Here is a 23,783-nt window from a genome sequence, read left to right on the forward strand (position 1 = left end):
TTATCGGAGCCGTCGGCAGCAGCAGAGGTGATCGGGTCCTTCTCCTGCTCGGCTGGGATACGAGTAAGGCCCCGTACACACGACCGAGAAACTCGACGGGCGAAACACATCGTTTTGCTTGTTGAGTTCCTTGTTCGGCTGTCAGAAAACTCGTCGAGACAAATGTTCCCATTGCCCAACGAGGAAATAAAGAACATGCTCTCTATTTGGCTCGACGAGTTTCCCGACGGGTTTCTTGGCGAAAAGTGTACACACGACCGGTTTTCTCGGCAGAATACGTCTCCCATCGAGTTTCTTGCTGGATTCTGCAGAGAAACTCGGTCGTGTGTACGGGGCCTGAGGGCAAGATGGCCCCCACCCGTCTCCATAGCATAGCAGGGCGGAAGCGACGTCAAAACGTCACTTCCGCCCATGCTTCTTAAAGGGACATTTTCTTGTTTATTTTATTTTTTGCATTTTTTGTCTAAATTTGGGTCTTTTTGACCCCAGATCTCATATTTAAGAGGACCTGTCATGCTTTTTTTCTATTACAAGGGATGTTTACATTTCTTGTAATAGGAATAAAAGTGACCCATTTGTTTTAATTTTTTAGTGTAAAAATGTATAAAATAAATAAAAATAAATAAGAAAACAAAAAAAAGCGCCCTGTCCCGACGAGCTTGCGCGCAGAAGCGAACGCATACGTTAGTAGCGTCTGCATATGAAAACGGTGTTCAAACCACACAAGTGAGGTATCACCGCAATCGTTAGAGCGAGAGCAATAATTATAGCCCTAGATCTCCTCTGTAACTCAAAAGATGCAACCTATAGCATTTTTTAAACGTCGCCTATGGAGATTTTTAAGGGTAAAAATTTGACGCCATTCCATGAGTGGGTACAATTTTGAAGCTTGACATGTCGGGTATCATTTTACTTGGCGTAACATTATCTTTCACAATATAAAAAAAAATTGGGCTAACTTTACTGTTGTCTTATTTTGTTATTCAAAAAAGTGAATTTTTTCCAAAAAAAAGTGCGCTTGTAAGACTGCACAAATACAGTGTGACAAAAAGTATTGCAATGACCGCCATTTTATTCTCTAGGGTGTTAGAAAAAAATATATATAATATTTGGGGGGTTTAAGTAATTTTATAGCAAAAAAAAACCTGTTTTAATCTTGTAAACACCAAATCTGAAAAACAGGCAAGGTCCTTAAGTGGTTAAAGGAAGATTAAGCTAGTTACCGCTTTTGTTACAGTCTTGTGTACATATACCGTAATTTCTCTGTCAATCACTAATACTTTTCTTGGTTGTGTTAATGTTGTGCTGACATTTGCCATATCCGCAGTTTTGAAAAATGAGAAGCAGCCACTTAAGTTCCAAACAAAACAGCCCCTGATACATTGTTGGCAAGTGTTGTTAGTGCATAAGAGGGCTTTCCTCTTTGCCTTCCGACTGTTATCCATTTCCTGCCGAGACTGCAGATTTTGCAAACCTTTTTTTTTTTTTTACACAAAATGTTATCAGGGTTTAAAGCGTGTGTAAACCTTAAATTACAAACATCACCATTGAATTTTGGTCCCTGTTGAAATAATGTAGATTTATTTATGTATACATAATCTACCCCCCCCCCCTCACTAAATACCTGGGGATCCTGCTAGTTCCCTCCTCAATGCAGGACTTCCTTTAATTACTGGACATGCTAGCCACAGAAGCAGACTCCTGTTGGCATGGTCAGTTTGTGTTCATTTTTCTACTCATAGTTATAGGAACTACAGAATTCCATGCCAACACATGGTGTGCTGGATGTCCTGTAGTCAGTCTAAAGCCAGACATCTTCCCTGCCCAGTAGTGCGCCAGAATCACGAGATCACAATGACCAATGAGAATGCTTTTGAGGCTCCTTTATGCCAGAATGGCATGCCATAGCCAAGAAGAGATTCTCATTGGTCAGCATGGTCACATGGGCACTGCTAAACAATAAGAAATATGCTTGTATACAGTCTTCAGTGCTGGAAGATGAAGAGGAGGGCATCAGAAGATGTAGATCATAGATGGTCAGGAGGAGTGAGAAGGATGTTGTGAGATAATTCATCTTTTCTTTTTAAGCTGTAATGGCCTATATCAGGGATATGCATTTAGCGGACCTCCAGATGTTGCAAAACTACAATTCCCATCATGCTTCTGCCTCTGGGTGTTATGCTTGTGGCTGTCAGTCTTGCTATGCCTCATGGGACTTGTAGTTCTGCAACAGCTGGAGGTCCGCTAATTGCATATCCCTGGCCTATATACTTGAAATATTTCTACACACACAGAATGGGTCCTGGAAAACAGGTATACTGTATATCATCACTGTTTGGGTTGTGGTCCCTTTAAGCAGGGATGATAAGAGACAGTTTGGAAGTATTCTCACCCATACAGGGTGAGGGGTAGTTGGGTACTGACTTGCAGTTTTCCCAGAATTGTTAAAGTGGAGTTCCACCCATTTTTTTATGTTTGTCTGTGCTGCATGCCCTAATCTCATAGGGGTGGATTCAGAAAGCAATTGCGTCTGCGTATCCATAGATACGCAGCGTAATTGCTTAGTTGTGCCGGCGTAACGACTTTTCTGTATTCAGAAAGCTCGATACGCTGACTGCAGCCTAAGATATGACTGGCATAAGGCTCTTATGCCGTCGTATCGTAGGCTGCATTCTTACGATGGCCGCTAGGTGGCGTTCCCGTAGTGGTCAGCGTAGAGTATGCAAATTGCATACTCACACGATTCACAACCGTACACGCGCCCGGCGTTCGCATTTTACGTTGTTTGCGTTCGTCGGTTTCTGCGTAAGGCTGCTCCTGCTATTAGCAGGAGCAGCCAATGCTAAGTACACCCGTCGTTCCCGCGTCGCGATTTTTAAAAATTACGTTGTTTGCGTAAGTGAATCGTGAATGGCGCTGGACGCCATTTACGTTCACGTTGAAGCAAATGACGTCCTTGCGATCCCAGGCTCCCCAAATTTTACTGTATATATAGATATATGTATATATATATGTATATATATAGATAAATCTATATATATCTATATAGATCTATAGATATCTATATATATAATCCAGAAAAGGTAGAATTTTTTTTTTTTTTTTTTTTACTGCTACATTTAGTCTGAACATTTATAAGTTGTATATGCAGCCTGACATACCAGTCAGCTTCTCCCCCACACTGTCAAATGTGACACTTTTCAGAGCTATAGAATGGAGACAGCGAGTAGGAACTGTCAAATACCAATCAAGGGCCAGATTCACAGCGGAGATACGACGGAGTATCTCAGATACTCCGTCGTATCTCTCAGAGTATCTATGCGACTGATTCATAGAATCAGTTACGCATAGATATCCCTAAGATCCGACAGGTGTAATTGTTTTACACTGTCGGATCTTAGGATGCAGTACCGCGGCCGCCGCTGGGGGGAGTTTGCATCATAAACCAGCGTCGGGTATGCAAATTAGCAGTTACGGCGATCCACGACGGATTTTCGCGTTCGCTACGTCGCCTCTAGTCTAGTTTCCCGTCGCAAAGTTAGTCATCGTTTTTGGTGCCTTAACTTTACACAGCAAACGTATTGCTGTATAAAGTATGGCCGTCGTTCCCGCGTCGAAATGTAAAAATTCACGTCGTTTGCGTAAGTCGTCCGGGAATACGGAATTACGCTACGCGCGTCGCCGTTCGAAAAAATTACATCACTTCGCGCAAAGCACGGCGGGAGTTACGAAACGGAGCATGCGCAGTAGGTCCGGCGCGGGAGCGCGCCTAATTTAAATGGCACACGCCCATTTAAATTACGCGGGCTTACGCCGGAGGCCGCCGGCGTAGTTTTCATCGCAAGTGCTTTGTGAATCAGGCACTTGCGATGAAAACTTGCGGCGGTGTAACGATACGTTACGCCGTCGCACTTCTACCTGAATCTGGCCCCATGTTCTTTGCCTTCCCTCTGTTTTAGTCAACCGGTGCAGACACTGTTGACCTAATATGGGTGGATGGTGGGAAATGTATTCAAAGTGATTCTAAAGGCTCCAGGTTTTTTACCTTCATGCATTCTATGTATGAAAGTAAAAAACCTTCTCTGTGTAGCAGAAATACACCCCCCCCCCATACTTACATATTAAGACTAATCTCAATCCAGCGATGTGCGCAAGAGCCTCGGCTCTCCGGGGGCTCTCCTCCTCATTAGAGCCAGTGAGCCAATGAGAAAAACGAGGGAGTGGGGCCCAGCTGCGACTCCCTTTGTGAATGGTCCCACAGAGCAGCGGCTCAGGAGCAAGCGTGCTTGGTTGCCCCCACAGCAAGCTGCTTGCTTACAAGGGAGAGGCCAGGAGTGCCGGCAGGGGACCCGGAAAAAAAAAGGAGTGAGGCTGCTGTTTGCAAAACCACTGCACAGAGCAGGAAGGTGTAACATGCTTGTTTTTTATTTTTTTGCTTTTGTAGAAAACAAGCCCTTATTATCACTGTAACCACTTCCCACCCACCATATAGCAGTATGACAGAAGGAACGTGGTTTTATTATCCTGACTGAGTGTCATATGACGTTCAGCAGGATAACCTGCAATTGCGCGCCCACGGGGGGGCGCACAACGATCATTGGTGTGTTGTGTCAGTCTGACACACCGTATCACCGTTCTCGGTAAAGAGCCTGATGTAGGCTCTTTACCATGTGATCAGCTGTGTTCAATCACAGCTGATCACAGTGTAAACAGGAAGAGCTGTCTATCGGCTTTTCCTCAACTCGCACTGACAGACGCGAGTAGAGGAGAGCCGATCGGCTGCTTTTCTAACAGGGGGTGTCTGTGCTGATTGATTATCAGTGCAGCCCCCCCCCCAAGGATAACCACCCGTACCCACCAGGGATGACCACCAGATATACCCACCCGGGACCACCAGGGTTGCCTATCAGTGCCCATTAGAGGTGCCAATCAGTGCCCATTAGCGGTGACATTCTGTAATGCCTGCCAGTGCTGCCTATCAGAGCCATCTATCAGTTCCCATCCGTGCCACCTATAAGTGCCCATCAGTGCTGCCTATAAGTGCCCATGAGTGTGGCCTTTCAGTGTCGCCTATAAGTGCCCATCAGTGCCACCTATCAATGCCCCTTAGTGGTGCATATTAGTGCCTCATTGCCTCATCAGTACCCATCAGTGCCACCTTATCAGTGCCCGTCAGTGTAGCCTCATCAGCACCCATCAGTGAAGGAGAAAATTTACTTATTTACACATTTGTATAACAGAAACTAAGGGCCAGATTCAGATACATTTACGTTGCTCAACGGCAGCGTAACGTATCCCATTTACGTTACACCGCCGCAGGTTTACAGCGTAAGTGCCTGATTCACAAAGCGCTTACCTGTAAACTTGCGGCGGTGTAACGTAAATCCGCTCGGCGCAAGCCCGCCTAATTCAAATGGGGCGGGCACCATTTAAATTAGGCGCGTACCCGCGCCGAACATACTGCGCATGCTCCGTCAGGAAAATTACCCGACGTGCATTGCGCTAAATGACGTTGCACGGACGTCATTTGTTTGTACGTTAACGTAAATGGCGTAAATGACTTACGCAAACGACGTGATGTTTTAAATTTCGACACGGGAACGACGGCCATACTTAACATTGCTTAGAACACCTAGAAGGTAGCCCTAATTTTACGACCCGTATCTCGACGGAAACAACGTAAATTTAAATCGACGGGCATCGCGGACGTTCGTGGATCGCCGTAACTAGTCATTTGCATATTCTACACCGACCCCAATAGCCTCGCCACCTAGCGGCCGGCATAGAATTGCATCCTAAGATCCGACAGTGTAAGTCAATTACACCTGTCGGATCTTAGGGCTAGCTATGCGTAACTGATTCTATGAATCGGCCGCATAGTTAGGACGGGTGGATCACAGAGATAGGACGGCGTATCAGGAGATACGCCGTCGTATCTCTTCTGTGAATCTGGCCCTAAGAAAAGTATATATTATTTCAAAAATGTTGGTCTTTTTTTATTTGTTTAGCAAAGAATAAAAACCCCAGTGGTGATGAATTATCATCAAAATAAGGCTCTATTTGTGGGAACAAAATGATAAAAATTGTTTGGGTACAGTTTTGTTTGACCGCAAAATTGGCATTTGAAAAGTGAGCTGAAAACTGAAAATTGGCCTGGGCAGGAAGAAGGGAGGTACTGAAGTGGTTAATGAAGGTTCTACAGATTTTTCAGTGCATATGTGTATAGTTTTTTTTTTTTAAAGTCAGTTCTGGAAACCAAGTGACCCTATAGAACCAGTTTCCTTCTGATATGGCACATATTTCCTCTTTCTAAGTTTCTGTACAACCCACAGACTTCCTGTTGAAATGAATTACTATATTACTTTATAGCAGTTCTCTAGTTGCAGAAAACAATGAGTAGGAAGACAAAATATCCCTTAACCTTGGCAGTCAGTTTCATACAGGTTAGTGCTGTATCTAAATATATATATCATTTTTTATTAAAAACATTTTTGGTAATGCAATTAAAAGCAGTAGAAGACACTTGAGAATTGAATCTTATTTACTAAGGGCCAGATTCTCGTACGGCAGCGTAATTTTGTGCGGGCGTAACGTATCCGATTTACGTTACGCCTCCGCAACTTAGACGGGCAAGTGCTGTATTCTCAAAGCACTTGCTCCGTAAGTTGCGGCGGCGTAGCGTAAATCATCCGGCGTAAGCCCGCCTAATTCAAATTTGGATCAGGGGGGCGTGTTTTATGTAAATGTACTGTGACCCGACGTGATTGACGTTTTTCCCGAACGGCGCATGCGCCGTCCGTGGAATTTCCCAGTGTGCATTGCTCCAAAGTCATTGGTTTCGACGTGAGCGTAAATGACGTCCAGCCCCATTCACGGATGACTTACGCAAACGACGTAACGTTTTCAAATTTCGACGCGGGAACGACGGCCATACTTAACATTGGTACGCCGCAGTTATGCCTCATATAGCAGGGGCAACATTACGACGGGAAAAGCCTAACGTAAACGGCGTATCTTTTCTGCGTCGGCCGCGCGTACGTTCGGAAATTCGCGTATCTAGCTAATTTACATATTTTGCCGTGTAAATCAGCTTACACGCCCCTAGCGGCCAGTGTAAAAATGCAGTTAGGCTCCGACGGCGTAAGAGACTTACGCCAGTCAGATGTAATAGAAATCTATGCGTAACTGATTCTAAGATTCAGGCGCATAGATACGACGGCTCGGATTCGGACTTACGACGGCGTACATGTCGCTACGCCGTCGTAGGTCCTCTGAGAATCGGGGCCTAAGTGTGTTATTGAGGACAGAGTCCCATTACAAAGATCTTGATAAGGTAAACAATAATGCAAAAAGTCCTTAAAGTGGATGTAAACCCAAATTATTATTTTATTTTTTTGCTGTCACAACGTAGAGTATAAGATTTCCTATCATCCTGTGCCCAGTCTTGCCACAAAGAGTTAATTCAGCTCTGAGCAATCCTCTTTTCTTTTATCAGTGAGATACACAGACAAACAGGAGAAAACCTTTGTCTATTCTCCCCCCCTTGCTGTGAATGACAGGATATTTACATATCTCATGCACTAGCCCAAGACAGGCATTATTTTTTAATTCCCACCCCCACTCCTTTTCTGAAGTCATGTGGTTACTTTTCTGTATTTTGACTGGATGTTAATGATCATAGCAGAATTCAGTGTAAGGGGAGTGTAGAGGTGGGCTGACATCAGGACTCCACCCATCAAGGTCCAGACAACAGATCCACCCACAGAATCTGCAGTTTTTCAGTTCTTATAACAGACAGAGGGGAGACATTTGACAGGTAAGGATACATGCAGGAGGCATATATATCCTTATAGATCAGCAATATGGCAGTAGTTTAGAAAGGATGAGAGTGGGTTTACATCCACTTTAAAGCAAGCACAATAATCAAACAACTTGCTTGCACTCCTCTTAAACTGGCTACTCACTGAACCTGAATGATTGTCAAGTCAATTTTTTTTTTTGCTTTAAAAGGAACAAGCATGTTATACTTACCTGCCCTGTACAGTGGATTTGCACACACCAGCCCAGATCCTCCTCTTCTCGGGTCCCTCTTTGGCGCTCCACGCCCCTCACCCTTGTTTTCCCGATTGGCTGAATGATTTTGATTGACAGCATCAGGAGCCAATGGCGCCACGCTGTTGTCTCAGCCAATGAGGAGAGTCCCTAATGGCCTAGACACTAGTAATGGGCTCAGGAGTGTTCGGGATCATAGTCCCAACACACCTGAGCAATTCCGCCAGGAAGCCAACACTGCACACCGCTAATCATAGGCAGTGAAGCATTTCCTGGACCGCAGCTGCACAGATCAGGAAATTCCTCACTACCTATGATTGGCAGTGCAGTGTCGGCTTCCTGGTGGGATCGCTCAGGTGGGTTGGGACTATGATCTCGAACACGCCTGAGCCCATCACTAATAGACACTCCTGCAACATCACTGGATAGAAATAGGGCTCAGGTAAGTATTAGGGGGGCTGAGGGGGGCTTCTACACACAGAAAGCTTTTTATTCTATTGCATAGAATGCTGCAAGATAAAAAAAACTTCTGCCTTTACAACCACTTTAATCCACCTCACTTGACATGAGCACACTTTTAATCCTGTGTTGTGGTACCCCCATAGGGGCTGCTGTTTGTTGTGGTCTGTCTCTCACCCCGCACAGTCCAGCACACAATCTTCAGACACTCACCAGTCAAGAAGCAGTCCTTGTACTTTGTTTTTATGTTTTATTGGGGGGAAAAATCTTGGATGAGGATAAGGGAGATACGGGATGCCCACTTGATTGAGGAAAAAGATAAAGATTTGGGACTGCAAACAGTGCCGATCCTGACCTCCCTGGGGCCCTAAGCAAAGTGACATGGCACATTAAAAATAAGAAGAGGGGGGCGCTGACGACAGTGACATGTCACATTAAAGAAAGTTGAGAAGCGGGGGTAGGGGGTGTTCTGCTGTCAGAAATTACATCTTACATTAAATTGAGAAGCAGGGGGTGCTGACTTCTTACCTCTTCTCCCATGCAGCCAGCGAGTTGAGAAGCGGGGTCAGGGGGCGAAAATGACTTCTCACCAGGCGGGGCCTCTAGTAATTTGGGGGGCCCTTCGCAGCTTTGCGGGGCCCTAAGCGGCTTGCATAGTGAGCCTATAGGGCGGATCGGCCCTGACTGCAACTATATAAAGTCTCTATATATACAACTTCTCATTTCCAGGTCCAGCACATCACTTGCTTACTGATTTCACTCTTCAGCAGCTCACTTAATTGCTGATCTCACTCCCAGGACCAGCTAGCACTATGTTTGAAGCCTGACACTGACTCAGCCTGGCCTTAGTAAATGCCTTTGCAGGCAGGGACCGTGGCCCCCTTTGGTGTAGCGCAAAAATGTAGGTAGTTCTAGTGCTGGGTTTACACATTTATACTGATCCCAGCACCACATTGTAAGGCCCTGCCATCCCTTCTAGCTGCAGCTGCCTCTCTCCACTGCCTGCGCCACCACAGTCCACTCCACTAGCGCTGCACCCATCCCAGACTGCACTCTTCCAGTCCTCTCAGGCGTGCCTCCCCAGTCCCCCTGACTGTATGAACACTCACCATCCCTCTTGGCTGCCTCTGTGGAACTCCTGGAGACTTGCCCGGCAGTGTTCTCCCACTGTCCTCTCTTGCTCCTCCTGTGCCTCCTGGTCAGGACACCTCTGTGGGTTGTAAGAGGGTCCCGTTCCAGGCCCAAGGTCACCCCCCCAGACTAGGGTGCTCCTCAAAGAACCTCCTTCCCAGCTCAGCTGACCCTAAATATTTGAGGGGGCCTGCCCCCCCCCTGCCAATCCTAGTTGGAGATTGGACAGGACCCTCAGAATACTCCAGACAGCTCCATCTCTCCTCTCCTCCTTCCTTTCCAGAAGATTCTAGCACATTTTGGAAAGAGAGGGGAGGTTTTAGTGATGCTCCCTGAGAGTCACCCAGCTCTTCCTGACTTCCTGGCAACCCAAACACACAGGCTTGGCTGCCTTCCAAAGCTGCTTACATTTTCCTACACTACAAATACTATCTGCACACATCTTAGTACCACTAGAGGGTGCTACACCTGCAACAATAGTAATTCCTGGACCTCAGTAATTAGGGAGGAGCTTGTGATCAGTCTGAACACTGACCTTAGCTGTCATTGCTGGGCCAATGAACAGCAGACAGAAAATTCCCCACTACACAGCTTTGACCTAATATTACCACACAGCCATATTAGGTCATTGAGATTGACCTAATATATGGCCATTTTCTCATATTAGGTCAATGATGACATGGGCATTACGGCCCCTTTGTATACATGTAGCTGTGGAGTGGGGAATTTTCCATCTGCAGTTCATTAGCCCAGCAAGGACAGCTAAGGTCCAGGTTTAGATGAACTCAAGCCCAGGCTCCATCTCATCAATATTAAAGATTGTACAGGGCTGATTAAACAGGGCTGTAAACAATCTTTACGTAATGGTTGTTTAGTTACCAGCCTCTAATCTCATTTTATAACCCGTTGTGACATTGTAGCTAATAGCACAACCTGACTCTTATTTTATCTGCATCATCATTTCATAATAATAAAAAAATGACACTTAGAACAGAGAGCTCAAACTAGTACATCCCAAACAACATAAAATTCAGGGGTGTCCAAACTTTTTTGAAAAAGGGACAGATTTGATGAAGTGAGCGTGCATGAGGGCCGACCATTTTTCCTGACATTCTTTGAACCATTACAATTTGGTCTAAGTTTGTTTGTCCAAGCACTAATACACTGCCCAACAAGAATTCTCTACCTCAACCTGTCCAGTTATCCCCTACTCTTGCTACCTTCAGGCGATCCCTGAAAACTCATCTCTTCAGGGAAGTCTATCAAGTCGCCAACTAATCTTTTACCACTTCCATCAGCTCATTCCCCACAGTTACAACCTTTTGTACCACCTGCCCCACCCTATTAGATTGTAAACTCTTCTGAGCAGTGCCCTCTTAATTCTCTTGTATTTTATTGTATTATAACTGTATTGTCTCCCTTTTATATTGTAAAGCGCTGCGTAAACTGTTGGCGCTATATAAATCCTGTATAATAATAATAATACTTTTTGCAATATAGAACACTTGTTGGATGAGGACCACCACAAGGTATCTAGAGATACCTGGTATGGCACATTATTCATCTCTGTCACTGGAGATCCATAGCATCCAGTAGACATGTGCACACTGAAATATTTTGTTTCGGAATTTCGTTTTCATCCGAAAAATACATTTATTTAGTTACTCCCGAAATTAGTTTTTATTCATTTTGTTTTGTTATAAAATGCATTCGTCCGAAAATCCGAATTAAGGTCGAAACTGTCAATTGAAGGCTTATGGCAGTGCTTCTCAATTATTTTCTGTCATGCCCCCCCTAGGAAGAAGAAAACATTTCGCGCCCCCCGCGCGACTGTAAATAGTATCATTTGTCTATAAAATTGTTATAAGTACACCTCTGCATAACACTGTATCCACATATCCCCCCACACAGTATTGCCCCATCACATATCCCCCCACACAGAGTATTGCCCTTCTTCACATATCCCCCCACACACAGTATTGCCCTTCTTCACATATCCCCCCACACAGTATTGCCCCATCACATATCCCCCCACACAGTATTGCCCCATCACATATCCCCCCACACAGTATTGCCCCCTTTACATGACCCCATCACATACCCCCCCCCCACAAAGTATTGCCCCCTTTACATGACCCCCATCACATATCCTGCACACAGTTTCCCCCATCACATAACCCCCCTTTTCCCCCCACAGCACAGCCCCCACTCCTCGTCCTTAACATTTCCATATATTTTTCCTCCCTTCCTCCCTCTCCACTCCTACCTGTAACTTTTCAGCGCGGAGAGCAGGAGGCGGGGCATTCGTCAAGTGAAGCCGCAGCAGCACTGGGCGGGGCGGGGAGACTTTTGGGCGAACTGGTGATTGTCTGCTAGGACCGCCTCCTAGCAGCCAATCACCTGCCGTCCAACATGACAGGCTGCTACCTCTCTGGTCCCGTCCCCCAGTTCAAAAATGTCCCGCCTCCCGCCGTCCGCTCCTCTAACTAGCAGAGGAGGTTGGGGACAGGAGTGGATACTAAATGGCGCGATCGCCGCGGTCCGGAACGAGCCCCCCTTTATGGAGCCTCGGGCCCCCCCCTGGGGGGCGCGCCCCACTATTTGAGAAGCACTGGCTTATGGTGTCTGTGGAATGTTCTAAGAAGATTCGACGAAGCAGCTAAACTGTACGACGCTGCAATCATACATTTCCGGTCTAATGTTCCGCCTACAAACTATAGAAGAATTCTAATGTTGTATGACACTAGTAATAATTATATTTATAAATTATTATTACTAGTCAACTAACATTCGAATTCTTCTATAGCCTATGGACTGAGCATTTGACCGGAAATGTACAAATGTGGCGTTGTACAGTTTAGCTGCTTGTCGAATCTTCTTAGAACTTTCGACAGACACCATAAGCCTTCAATGACAGATTTGACGTTTGTATGTTTTTCGATGCTTTGTCGAATCTTCGTCGTTCATGTCGAATGGTCTACCCCAACACTGTCTCTATAATGTTGAATATTTTCTCTCTATCTCAAATCTTTCCTCTCTATGTAAAATAATCTTGGACTAACAGAGTTAAAGGGGTTGTAAAGGTAAAAGTTTTTTCACCTTAATTCATTCTATGCATTAAGGTGAAAAAACATCCGACAATACCGCCCCCCCCCAACCCCCCCGTTTTACTTATATGACCACTCGAAAGTCCTGTGCTTGCCCCTGACATCCTCTTTGACGCTCAGCCTGGCCGTTAATTGGTTACAGTGGATGGATTGAAAGCAGCGCAGCCATTGGCTAGCACTGCTGTCTATCACATCCAATGATGCTCTCAACTGAGTTTTCCCGACGGAAAAACCTCTCGTGTGTATGGGGGAAAAGTTACCCAGCAGGTTCTCGGTCAACCCCCCCCCCCCCCCTGCTGAAACCACTGCATGTGGAAGAGAATTCCACATCCTTACCACTCTTTTGCCGCGTACAGACGATCGGACATTCCGACAACAAAATTGTGGATTTTCTTCAGACGGATGTTGGCATAAACTTGTCTTGTGCACACACAATCGCACAAATGTTGTCAGAAATTCCGATCACCAAGAACATGGTGACGTACAAGACGTACAATGGCACTGTAGAAGGGAAGTTCAATATCAGCGGTGTTAGTAGAAATTTGGTGAGAGACAATTCGCACTTTTCAGCCGCTCACAAATTTTTGTTGTCGGAAATTCGGACAGAAAATGTATGATGGGGCCCACTACACGACAAGAAGCTCCCATCGAACATTTGTTGTTAAAAATTCCAATCATGGGTACAGTAAAGAACCCTCTACGCAGTTTAAGGTTAACCGCTTTTCTTCTTATTTTAGTGAATGGCCGAGTGTCTTATTAAATTCCCTTTCGTGGATTTTTTTTTATCCCTATTGTGTGGTCACCAGTAAGGTATTTGTACATTGAAATCATATCCCCTCTCAAGCGTCTCTTTTCCAGAGTGAATAAGTTCAGTGCTCGTAATCTTTCCCCATAACTAATATCCTCCAGTCCCTTTATTAGCTTTGTTGCCCTTCTCTGGACTCTCTCCAGTTCCAGTACATCCTTCCTGAGGACTGGTGCCCAGAACTGGACGGCATATTCCAGGTGTGGTCGTACCGGAGTCTTGTAGAGTGGGAGAATTATCATTTTATCTCTGGAGTTAATGCCCTTTATAATGCATGCCAATATTCTGTTTGCTTTGTTAGCAGCAGCTTAGCATTGCATGCCATTGCTGAGCCTTTCATCTACTAAGACCCCCAGGTCCTTTTCCATTCTAGATTCCCCCAGAGGTTAAACATTAGACATGTGCACTGCCAAAAAAAATTAGAAATTTGAAAAATCGAAAATGAAAAATTCGAGAAAAAAAAAAATGAAAAATTAGAAATTTCTAAAATTGAAAGATTCGAAAATAAAAAATGAAAAATTGGAAATTTCGAAAATTCGGAATTTCGAAAAAAAAGAAAAAAAGAAAATTCAAAATTGAAAATTCGGAAAAGTAAAAATTCGGAAATACGAAATTGAAAAATTTGAAAATTCGAAAAATTTGAAATTGAAAAATTCGAAATTGAAAAATTCGGAAATTGAAAAAGAAAAATTGAAAAAATCGAAAATAAAAAATGAAAAATTTGAAATTTCTAAAATTTGGGTTTTTTAAAATAAAAAAAAAAAATAAAAATGTTCGTATTTCCGAAAATCCGAATTTCCGAAATTCGGAAATACGAAAATTCGGAATTTAAAAAATTCGGAATTTAAAAAATTCGGAATTTTAAAAATTCGGAAATACGAATATTCGGAAATGAAAAATTCCGAAATTCGGGAATTAAAAAATTCGGAAATTCGAAATTTCGGAAGTCCGAAAATTTGGAAATTGAAAAATTCGGAAATACGAAAATTCGGAAATTAGATTTTTCGGAAATCGGAAAAAACGGAAATTCAAAATTTTCGGAAGTCCGAAAATTCGGAAATAAAAAATTTGTCAAAACGAAAATTCAAAATTAACGAATTTCCGAATTTTCGTTTAAAAACGAATTAGAAACGAGTTAGAAACTAAACGAATTGCACATGTCTATTAAACATTTACAATGTTTAATATCCTGCGAGCAAGGCCTAATCCTATACGTTTGTAGATTTATGGAAGTTGAAAGTGGACCTGTGCTGATATAGGTGCATGTTTTCTTCCAATATCAGTTAAACCAGACCACTATTCTTAATAGAACCTGTAGACCTCCTATGTATAATGTTAAGGTACTATAATGTGTCCGTTGTTATGTATATGCAGTATCTAATGACAGTGCTTGCGTGACCTGATGTTATATAACTGTACCACCACAATAGGTTGCAAGCTAGTATATTGGTGCTATGATTGTATATATGTCTGCAGCTGTTGTCGCAGTCTGAAATGTAAGCAGTTATTGTTAAGTTGTTGGTCTTAATTTCTCTCCTCATATTATGGAAATATATTTGAAAAAGAGGGAACTGATTATTGCTTGTGCTTGTAGAATTTTCCTGAATAACTTATACTATACTTATTTTCACCATAAAATGGATATCTTCGCCAGCAAACCTTTATATAGTGAGAATCTTGTCCATTATTCAAATAAAATAACAAGCTTCACAGGCTGCTGTTTTGGGAGCTCAAAGGATCCCCCTTTTCATGGCAGGTGTACTGTGCCTTAAAAAAGTAATCATAGAAGGTCCTAAAACATTGGCCTGTGATGCCTGTTACATTATTTGCAGGACTAGATTATCACTATACTAAAGAGTGCTGGTGAAGATCTCTATTTGACGATGATTGTATGGTGGCGCCAACCACCAATTCACTACTGCACCCTACACAAACTATGGCCGAGCTTGTAAAAAATGTGACAGATACATACAACTAGGAAGATTCACAGAGAGCGGGCGCACATTACCCCGCCGTAGCGCAAACAGTATACGCTACGCCAACGCAGAGAGGCAAGCATGGAATTCACAAAGCCAGTGCTCCCAAAACGCGCTGGGTTTCGAAGGCGTACGCCGGCGTAGGTGGAAGTGGGCATGAGCAATGCAAATGAGGCGTGACGCCATGCAAATGATGGGCCGAGCGCCAGACAGATACGTATCACGAACTGCACATGCGCCGTGACGTGGACGCATCCCTCTGCGCATGCTCACAACCATGTTGTAACAACTGCCTAAACTACGCCGGATCACTGCCTACGATGCATAGCCTGCATCGGGCGCACGTACGTTCGTGAATCGCTGTATTTTCCTCATTTGCATATTTGAGTGGCTGATCAATGGGAGCGCCACCATGCGTCCAGCCTAAATGTGCGCCCACCCTACGCCGGCGTAGGCAAGTTACGTCGACGGGATGAAGCCTGTTTTTAGGCGCAGCTTAGTTTGTGGGTCCAGCGCGCAGATACGACGGCGCACATTTGCACTTACGTCGGCGTATCTTGTTCTACGTCGGCGTAAGTGCTTTGTGAATCCGGGCCAACATCTATGTTTTATATTTCCACAATATTATATTCATTTTAATTTTTTTTATATTTTTTGAGCAAATGTAAAAATTCTGAAAGATTATCATTTCAACATGCAAGTAGTATTTCTGTTTGTGAATTGAATATTGAGAAAATAGTCATAAAATACAAAAAACAAGTTAAAATAATAAATACATTTACGTTCTGATCTCTATGACTTGCTCTATGACTCAATGACTTGCTAAGTTTGAATGTAACAAACTTACACCTGTGATGAAAACCTAACACTAATTCCCTTTGGAACCATCTAGGAATATTAAATATGGCCAGAGAAAACAGGTGGTGCTCATGAAAAGAGTTCTCAGATTAGACTGGCATGTTGGATAACCATTATTGTAGTAATGTACAATTAAGTCAAGAGGACAGATACACTCAACTAGCACCTTCAAAGGGTTATTGGCAATGTCAGCTCATATTCTAACAAGTTCCTTTTAAAGTTTAACTGCACCTTAGAGCCAGTATCAGTGGGTTCTGGGCAGTGTTAATTAGCTTGCAATATAAGTATGCAATACAGAGAATTCCTACAGTTTAGCTTTAACATGTGCATGCGAGAGCTTTTTTGAACTAAAGTAAACCTCTTTTGTATTCCCATTGACTTGTATCAGAAGAAAACCCAATTGACACAAGCCCTTATAATTAAGCAACTGCCTTCCCCAGCCCTCCCAGTATTATATTCACATTCCCCTGAGAGATACCTCACCTAACCACTTGTCAAATATCTTTCCAGTCTGTACATGTGCTCTGTAGTCCCATTCATTCCTATAGACTTCTGAGTACAAGAAAATATTCTTTGGTGTTTTATATAAAAACGGATAATGAACATCATTTTGGGAGAATTTACTGAAGGAAGTGTGAAACTATAATGGCATTGGGGCAATTTTATTAAATTGTTTTTAAAGCGGATGTGCCATGGGAAAAAAATATTAAAAGCCAGCAGCTACAAATACTGCAGCTGCTGACTTTTAATATTAGGACACTTACCTGTCCTGGAGTCCAGCGCCGATCGCAGCAAAGGATGAGCGATCGCTCGTCTCTCTGCTGCTCCCCCCGCCATCCTCAGTGAGGGAACCAGGAAGTGAAGCGCTCCGGCTTCACTACCCGGTTCCCTACGGTGCACGCTGTGTGCTGGGAGCCGAGTGTTCCCAGCACACAACGGGCGACAGACGGGAAGTCAGAAAAACCTGTCTTTTGCCCGTAGCATGTGGCCGGAAGTGGGTGCAAATACCTGTCTTTAGACAGGTATCTGCACCCCCCTCCCCCCTGAAAGGTGTCAAATGTGACACCGGAGGGGGGGAGGGTTCCGATCAGCAGGACTCCACTTTAGGGTGGAGAACCGCTTTAAGTTGGTTTAATAACTGGTCTATACATTTTTTTTAAATATCGGTATAAAGTATTTACAGATTAACATGCAAGGCAGGGTGCCTTTTATGATATGGTCTTTGTGGGGCCTACTCATGTACCAAATAAGAAATCTCAACAGGTATTGTAGTTTTTGGCTGTTGGTGTCTAAACTGAAACTTTGTACAGAGCATGGTACGTGTTCTGAATAGAAGACCAACATTCCTTTTTAAAACTACTTTTTCAATCTATCAAAATAGTATTGGAGGCCACATACCTATTTCAAGTATTCAATAAAACTTTACTCAGAAGTGCCAGGCTCTTTTCCTTTTCTCTTTCAAGCATTTTTCCCCTGGTGGGGATGTTTAAAGGTAAAGGTTCTATGATTAGGCCATAGAATGGGTAACACAGGTCATAGGAGAGGAGTCTGGTGGGTTTGTTGAGTATTGTGTGGCCTGATACATTAATATGATTGGGCCTATTGGAAAACTCAGAGGTTGAAAGTCATCATCAAAAGGTGGACTTTGGATGAATAGCGAATTAGCAGCAGTAGTAGTAACTGGCTGGACTGTGAAAGGTTATTGTAGTTGTTCAACATAGTGGAATTCTGGGAAATTTCTGCAGTGTCCAAGTATAGTTCTCAGCAGGTAACTTGCTATGAGTCTGTTTATTGACCAATATACAGTATATTGCATAAGAGGAGCAATGCCTGTCATTGTGAGTTTTTGGCTAATTGGCTGAAGTGGAAATTGTGACATCATTTGCCTGCTTCTCCACCTTAGCCAATTATAGGAAGCCTATTCATTGATAAAAATACAAGGTTTCTTCTGAATGGTTGAGAAGTATAGAGACCTACTCGTTTTGGTTTCTGAAACAGACAGGAAGTTGCCCATACTGCTCCCGAAACACAGCGCAGCCTACTGTATGTAGTTGAAGCTACTATTGTATAGCACATGAATGCAAAAATTTGTATGAATCTGCGCCAGTGGGAAAATATGTATAACAATATGCAGCCACTGTGCACTGTGTCCTGATACAGAAACTCTTCAATATATAGTAAACCAATAGTACAGCACTCCAGTGCTCATATAGTACATACACTTATATGTCAATACTCCACAAAGGTGACAGAATTGAATTATGATAAGTGGTCAAAGTCCAAAAAATAAAATAAAAACATAAATTTCAGTGATCCCACAGCCATGATAGAAGTAAGAGTTTTAAGATAGTCAGGTGACACCTCTCACTCTCATGCTCTGCTTACCAGACACAACGTGCCCCCCTAGTTAGAGTGGTCAACATGTGAATCCAAGCCAAACATGAAAACAGAAGCACTCTGATAGTGTGATATTGTTAAACGTTAGTATTCTTTTATTAAAACAACAAGGATGTCAGGTGCACCTGATGACATCAGATGTGACGAAATGCATAGGGTGGAGCTATATATGCACACAACTTTGCATGCATAGTCGCACATCGGCCATCTTTGTTGTAGGAAAGCCCATTCTGCCAGCGTTTGTCACGCCGGATGTATGTGCTATACTACCTACAGACATGTGAGTGCATCTTTGTTGTTTTAATAAAAGAATACTAGTTTTAACGATATCACACTTTGGAGTGCTTCTGTTTTTATGTTTGGCTTGGATTTGCTCTGCAATGGGTGTGTAAGCTTCGACTACCGCTACCTGAGTGCTGGAGCTGTTTTGGCCATCACTCTGAAGGGAATCTTCCCGCCTTCCCGAGATGCTGGATTGGTTTTGCCAAATAGCGCATGTTGACCACTCTAACTAGGGGGTCACTTTGTGTCCAGTAAGCAGAGCATGAGAGTGAGCGGTGTTACCTTTCTTAAAAGACTCTTACTTCTATCACGGCTGTGGGATCACTGAAACTGATGTTCGTTTATGTTTTTTTGGACTTTGACCACTTATCATAATTACATTCTTTCACCTGTAGCACTACCCCCAGAGGAGCTGCTGGTTGTTTTGGGTGGCACATTTACCTCATGGCTCCCCCGAATTCCTAGGGGTGAATGATGCGTATTGCATTTGGTAGAAGTAAAGGAATGTCCACAACATGTGCTCTTTATTATAAAAACAATAAACTTGTGGTGAGGAAAGTAAAGTTGAAGAAGAAAGGAGAACAGCAGATTCAGGCGTGATGATAGGGAAACAGTCCTGCTCCCAAGCGTAATACTTTTTTGCGCCACTCCTATGTGAGTGGGTTTAGCATACCCAGACAGGCCTTCTTCACTGACCTGGCAGCCGGAGTATCACTGGAACATTTGTAGGGTAAAGTCCCTGCCACAGACGCTCCTTGGTGAACTTGAACTTGAGGAAAAGTCTCTGCCACAGACCCTCCTTGGTGAACTTCAGAGAGATACCTCTGCCACAGGCCCTCTCTGATTTGTAGTTACGGAGACAATCCTCCTTAGATGAATTACGCCTGGATCTCCCTCAACTTGTCGCCCAGGTACCGACTGACAGGTGATCAATCGATCAGTGTCCGGCTACCTCGATCCCCGGTGGTTTGTCAAGGCCCTTTTGGATCGCTAGCCTCTCAATGGCGCTCCTCAGACGGACTCCCCACTGAACAGCAATACAGCTTGGGATCCTCAAAGGTGGGAACCCAGTCGCTCACTGGGTCCCCTTCGCTGTTCAGATGCTCCGGGCCAACATGGTCCCGGAACCATGAACACTGCGTGGCACGCACGCCCCGGCCAGTGTAGACCATAACGCCGGGACGTCATGATGTGGTCACCCTAAAGGTGGGTGCCACACTCGAAGAAGAAGACCCTGAACCAATGGTGTCTGCCTCATAAATACCCCTCCCCAGCATGCACAGCGAGGACAAACCCTCCTGATTGGCTGCTGGGAAAGAGCACCCAAACCTTGACTCCACTGCTGCCACCTGCAGCACCGGGGTTGGAAGAACACCCCAGTGCAACAGAATAAGCCTACAGCACAGCCAAGCTGAGACAGAGACCCTGTTTTGCACACAACAATTTGGATCAGAGTTTAACTACACTTTGATCTCCCTCTAAATTTAACTAGCACCAGTACCACAAGTACCCAGGCACTACACACCCTTTGGAGTATTGACGTACAGTTATATGTACTATATGAGCACTGGAGCGCTGCACTATTGGTTTACTAAGTATAGCACATGGCACACAGCAACCACATCAGTTAGTAAGGAAAATTGTTTTTGTGGGCCAGCTCAGACTAAAAAAAACTACTTGAGGTAGGTAAAGTGGATCCAAGGAAAATCGAATTGCCTCTCGGGGGATCAGGAAGGAATTTTATCCCTTGCTTTAGCAAATTGGATCGTGCTTTGCTGAGGTTTTTTGCCTTCCTCTGGATCAACTGTGGGTGAAGGATTTTGTGTATATGGGATTGTATTTATTTATTTATTTTAGATGGATTTGTGTCTTTTTTCAACCTGACTTACTATATAACTATATAAAAGTCAAAGTAGAATTCCAGGTTTACTTTAACCCCTTCCTTACCGAGTCATTGTAAAATGATGTCGGCAGGAACCCTCCCTCCGGGTGGACGTTATATGACGTCCTGGGTTTCCCGGGCGGGTAGGGGGCATGCGCATGCTCGTCGCAAGAACCCGGTGAGTGTGCCTGGCAGCCGCGATGCCCGCAATCACGGCAGGACCATGGATCTGTGTGTGTAAACACACAGATCCATGTCCTGTCAGAGGAAAGGAGACCGATGTGTGTTCCCAGTACAGAAGAACACAGATCGGTCTCCTCGCCTTGTGAGTCCCCTCCCCCTACAGTTAGAATCACTCACTAGGGAACATATTTAACCCCTTGATCACCCCCTAGTGTTAACCCCTTTCCCGCCGGTCACATTTACACAGTTATCAGTGCAGTTTTATAACACTAATCGCTGTATAAAGGTGAATGGTCCCAAAAACGTGTCAAAAGTGTCCGATATGTCCGCCGCAATGTCACGGTCACAATAACAATCGCAGATCGCCGCCATTACTAGTAAAAAAAAAAAAAAATGCCATAAATCTATCCCTTATTTTGTAGATGCTATAACTTGTGCGCAAACCAATTTAAAAAACACGTATTGCAATTTTCTTTACCAAAAATATGTAGAAGAATACGTATCGGTCTAAACCAAGGAAAACATTTTTTATTTTTAATCAAAAAGTAAACAACATTGTGTTTTTTTCAAAATTGGCGCTCTTCTTTTGTTTATAGAAATAAAAATAAAAAACGCAGAGGTGATCAAATACCACCAAACGAAAGCTCTATTTCATTTGGGTACAGTGTTGCATGCAGCGCAATTGTCATTCAAAGTGCTACAGCGCTGATAACTAAAAATTGGTCTGGGCAGGAAGGGGGTGAAAATGCCCAGTATTGAAGCAGTTAAGCATGCCCGTATCAATATGGCCACCCAAATCTCACCAGATTTTGCCATCCAATAGGTGATGACAGCCTCCCCAAGATGATTGTAGAAATGGCACAGCACCACCTTCATTTTAGAGCATAAACTGCAGCCTGCCTACACCTTTCTTTTCATTCTTTTTTTTCTTTACTGTGCATATTTACATAGCAGCAGGTGGAATGTACATTATAGAATGTTTTTTGAATCTTATCTATTTAGATTCATGCCATTTGCACAAAAAGTTAATATTTGGAAAGAGTTCACCCAATGCGTGTCATTTGGATTAGCACAGGATTTTGTTTTTTCCTCATTCTTTGGGGCAAAGTGCACAGTGCCTCATTCTGGTACTTAAACTGTTTGCCAGATTTGTCTATATCCTTTACGCTCAGGATGTCGTTTTGCAGTCCAGAGCCTTTTTCGAATAGCTGAATGGAAGTGTGCTTCCTGAGTGCCTACACAGGCTCGCCAATCTGAAATGCCACACATCTTAAATTGCTAAAGAGAGGAAAGCTGGTGTGCTGACTCACTGTGCAGGCATGTGCTCGGGGGCATTCATACATAACAGAAAACCAAACTTCAGCCACAGCTATTTTTTCTTCAGAGGCGCAGGAAAATACTGTCAGAGAAGCTCTTTCTGGTGCAGAGAAAAAAAAAAAAACATTGTATTAATCTGCTGCAAGTCAGCTTTTTCTGACTAAACAAGAAAAGCAACTTCATCTAAAACAGGATTGACACTGAGGTATGGAAAAGTTGCAAGCTCAGGTGTTTTTTTAATGTTTATTTATGTGGGATTTCCTGTTCTTCAGATTCCATTTTTAAAGGTGAATGATGCTTTGTAGATAAGTTTTTTTTTTTTTGTTTGTGGTTTTCTTAACATGTTCACTGAATTGTTTGTAAAAATGTATTCCATCCTTGTCACCATACAGGCAAAGTGAAATTAGATTTCAAAGTCACAGTGATGGTGATGGCCAGAAAATAATGGACAATGGGGTTTATTTACTGAAGGCAAATCCTCTTTGCACTACAAGTGCACTTGGAAGTGCAGTCGCTGTAGATCTGAGGGGGCATGCAAGGAAAATAAAAAACAGCTTTTTTCTTTGTACATGATGGGTGATAGAAATCAGCAGAGCTTCCCCTCGTTTCAGATCTTCCCCTCGCGACTGCACTTCAAAGTGCACGTGTAGTGCAAAGTGGATTTGCCTTAAAGTGGGGGTTCACTGGGAAATGTTAATTTTTAACATTAGATTCATGCTCATTTTGTCAAGGGGAATCGGGTAGTTTTTTTTTAAAACAAAGCAGTACTTACCGTTTTAGAGAGTGATCTTCTCCGCCGCTTCCGGGTATGGGCTGCCATACCCGGAAGCGGCGGAGTATGGCAGTCTCCGACAGGCTTCCAACGGTCGCATCTATCGCGTCACGATTTTCCGAAAGTAGCCGAACGTCGGTGCGCAGGCGCCGTATAGAGCCGCACCGACGTTCGGCTTCTTTCGGCTACTCGTGACGCGATAGATGCGACCGTCGGAAGCCTGTCAATCAAATAGGAACGCCTAGTCCCGAAGACCATACCTGGAAGCGGCGGAGAAGATCGCTCTCTAAAACGGTAAGTACTGCTTCGTTTTTTAAAAAAATACCCGATTCCCCTTGACAAAATGGGCATCAATCTAATGTTAACAAAAAAAAATTCGGGTGAACTCCCGCTTTAAGTAAATCAACCCTAATGTGTGGGAAATGGAAAGTACAGCGTAACAAGAGCAGGTGTCATAGCAGTCATTTACAAGATTTCAGGTAATCAGTCTGGGATTATGACACATTGAACACTGGAGGTGAATGTAGCCAAAGAACATGGCATGGGTTTTGAGGGCATATGT

The 23,783-nt window shown here is 43.7% G+C and overlaps 1 protein-coding gene across 4 annotated transcripts in view; it reads left to right on the top strand.

Annotated features, from left to right (window-relative positions):
• Positions 1 to 23,783, top strand: part of NEK6 (NIMA related kinase 6) — a 377,987-nt gene that overhangs the window by 49,201 nt on the left and 305,003 nt on the right. Inside the window, exon 1 of one of the 4 annotated variants that reach the window (XM_040324860.1) lies at positions 22,269 to 22,654. The exons of the other annotated variants lie outside the window; for them this stretch is intronic. The gene's annotated coding sequence lies outside the window, so the exon portion shown is untranslated. Of the gene's footprint in view, positions 1 to 22,268; positions 22,655 to 23,783 lie in introns of those variants that run through there. 4 annotated transcript variants of the gene reach the window in all.

The sequence above is a fragment of the Rana temporaria genome, chromosome 9 (assembly GCF_905171775.1).
Source record: "Rana temporaria chromosome 9, aRanTem1.1, whole genome shotgun sequence".
In the NCBI taxonomy this organism is placed as follows: domain Eukaryota; kingdom Metazoa; phylum Chordata; class Amphibia; order Anura; family Ranidae; genus Rana; species Rana temporaria.